A 3,583-nucleotide genomic window follows, 5' to 3' on the forward strand; every position below is an offset into this window, starting at 1 on the left:
GTTAACGACTTTAACGATGGCGTTCAGTATACACTTGTTAGACCCAGATGTACGACGCACTTATGGATCGCTGCCTAGAACATTGGGCTCCATATCTTACACCCCACGGACTGCGTGAGGCGATGCAATAAATCTTAGAGGTCCCATGATGAAAAACAAAACAAAAGCAGAAACGAGTAAAGCATAAATAAAACAAAATATGTGTTATTGTTGGGTTTCAGTGCATATGTAGGCAGACTGGATCGTGATTTGGTATTAGAGGCATGATGATGATGATGGGAGAAACTTTTTTACCACTTCAATATCCATGTACTGTTGTTAGCTTCCATTGAGATTTAGCAAAGACCAACCACATCTAACTGAATTCTTCATAAAGCTCTGTAAATATTGTCTGTTATCTGCACACCAGGAGGAGTGATATAGATATGCCGATCAAAAATGATTATGGTGGGGGAAAAGAAGAAGGAAGAAAATCTTATCAAGTTTTTTCAGATATTGGCCCCTGCTGTCCTGGTCATTGCTCCACCCCCTCTGCCAATCTGGGGAGAGTTGTAGACTATAGTACATGCTTCCTCTGATACATGTGCAGTCGCCAGCCGTTTATTTTTACCTGACAGCGAGGCGTTTCGGTGGCAGGACATAGCGGGTGGGAGGATCACGCAATTTCCCCCGAGTTCCCCTTCCCCCAAACAGACGCCCCCCGGACCTACCAGCGGAGGCGCTAGTACAGCGACCAGGACACATACCCCGCCGGCTTTAACCCGCAGACACGGCCAACTGTGTCTGTATGGACACCCGACCAAGCCGGTGGCTTGAACCTGCGACCCTCGTGTTGGTACTAGGCAGGGAATCTTCCGCAGCACTACCCGGGCGGAATGCATGCTGACAGCTAACATCAACACAGCTTCCCATATTGGCCCTAGTCCCAGTCTGGATGGGACCAAGTAACTTGATAAATCAAAACCAAACATAAAAACAACACAATAGGCATTTTATGTGTGTATTTGACTTGTTTTGAGGCTGTGTCAGTGTGATAAAGCACCTGGGATTCTTCTGAACTTCATTCATAAGCAACTTAGTGACAGGATCTTTCTTGTATATTGTGGCTTTCCTATTAATGAAAGCCACAATGGGAAGTGGTGAAAGAACATTTTTATACAAAAGGACACAGTATTTGTAAAGCAGAACCAGACCTTCGCTCGGGGACTTGTTTGAAGAGGGGCATTACAAAATAAGATTCCTGCCTTTTTGAACATGTGGTGGCGCTTCTCTTAAATTTTGCTGCTATTAAAATAATAACATGGAATATTGGCTTTCGAGATAAGGCCCTTTACTTAGAAAACATTTGAGATGATGGGCTATTTGATTTACTGAGCAATGAATATCGACTGACGTTTTCATTTTTTTTACCTTAAAGCAGCTACGAGCAACTTTTTCGATTGTTATTAAACAGTATAAATTTAATATCAATGCATCACATCTTACCTCTAATAGGCGACGAGAGCAACGCAGAGTAGTCTCGCTTGAACCCCGAGTGAATCGGCCAGTGTTAGTGTGTCTGTAGCCAGGGCAGATCAGGAAGTGAAATGAAACGGTTTGCAGCAGCCACTTCGGCCATAACCACAAAATAACTTCCAAAAAACCTGTTAGAATATAACGAGAGATGTCCCCGCGAGTATGCGTGGCGTTCACATTGTTTATGTTATGTTGCTAGGCAGCGCAAACGGCGTTGGAAGGCAGCTGCGTTTCACTTCCTTGTTTCACTTCCTTGTTTCACTTCCGGGTTACCCGGTCCGGTCGCTCTAGAGAGCCCCCTGTTGGCGCGAGTTTAGGCAGACTATAGACTTAATAATCACCTAAGGGAGCAATCTCAGATACACACGGCTTTGGTCTCGTCGACTATTAGAGGTAAGATGTGATGCATTGATATTAAATTTATACTGTTTAATAACAATCGAAAAAGTTGCTCGTAGCTGCTTTAATTCTCCATTTCAAGCCCTTTGAATCTTTGTGAGTTTGTAATTATTTTCACTTTTAATTACTTTGGCACGCTCGTCAATTCACCGACTACCTCCTTTGACAAGATCTGTCTGAGTCAGGTCACCAGTGAGGTCAGCCACAGACTTGCGCCCCTCTAAGATATTCCAGGCGCAAGTTAACTTGACTAACAAAACCCACGCCGCTCCCGCAGGCAGACACACAGTGCGGTGGAGACATTCCAGGTCCATCTGAAAGTGATAAACCAGTAAGCTACGGCAGAATTACAGCAATAGTTCAGACCAGATGAATCAGCCATGCCAAGGTTATGTGCAGTGTAACTGGGTATTTCAAAGCATTTGGCTCCGGCTGCGGCATCCTGATCACGTTCGGTATGGTTTCACACCACATCCGCTACAGAAGCTTAATAAGAATGTGTTCCTTTATCCATTTTCATCTGGGAATTCTCTTTCGGTTTTCTCACACCACAAAGAGGTCGAGGTCAGGCTCAGCTACAGAGAAGCAGAAGCCTGGCACTTCAGTGTCTTGCTCAAGGACGCAACAGCAGCGTTGAAGCTCGGCAACACAGGGACTCGAACCCAGGTTCTCCGGTTGAGGAAAAGGATACTGCAGTAGCCCCCCCTTCCCCAGAAAATAAGTCAATGTGCTTGATGTCCTCTGTCATGTGCACTGATTCTTCTCCCCTTTGCACATGTTGTGAATGGCTGCCACAGTGTGAATGCTGAAGTTGTTATTCAATAGTGTTTGAAAAAGCTGTGTTTTGGACTCTGCTATTGTACTGTGCTTTGTTCAGCTTCTAGTTGTCCTATATCATTCTGTTCTGTGGTTGATTGTTTATCGATCGGTTAGGTGTAGTAAAGTCCTCTAGCCATGCGTGTGATAAAGAATCTTGAACTTGACTCATTACTGCTACCTGTCTATTATGATTTTTCATCCTTTAGAGGTTGGTGCTGTGGCTATAAGCTATTTAAAGCTCAACAATGCATCTGTGTTCCCTCATAGACCCTCCAAGTGGAGGGCTGCTAGAGGGAGCTCCCCTGAGCTGCATCAAGCAAGGCACACCTGCTGGGATAATAGCACGATAACACCAGAAGTTGGTCGAATTTCCCTTCAAAATAAAACAGTAAGCGGTGTCACTTTGGGTGGGGATGGGGGGGGCTGGATTTGAGGGTGTATGGGTGGAACAAGTAGGCTTATCTAGCCTACATTATCTTGCAAAATAATCTTTACTATGCTATAATTGGAGTAAACCTATAAGGCGCCTATGCGGCTATAATGCCTACTACATGCTGTAAAAAGAAAAGGAGGCCATATCAACAAATAGTATTTTCAGTTAATACATAATCACACTTAATGTAGGGTATTCTTTACTCTGTGTTATTCACAAGTAGCCTACTGTATCACAACACGCTGTAACACGTCCATGAAGCAGGCTCTTATTTTGAAAGCATTGCGGAAGTCTTAGTTGCTTGACTGTGTCTGGCTTGACTGGTGCTTCTGGCTTTCCCCGTGAGTCCACCTCTCACGCATGCAAATGACAGACACAGCAACTCCAATATCTCACAGATTGGGATAACTCCACAGA

Source organism: Poromitra crassiceps (genome assembly GCF_964638095.1).
Source record: "Poromitra crassiceps genome assembly, chromosome: 3".
In the NCBI taxonomy this organism is placed as follows: Eukaryota; Metazoa; Chordata; class Actinopteri; order Beryciformes; family Melamphaidae; genus Poromitra; species Poromitra crassiceps.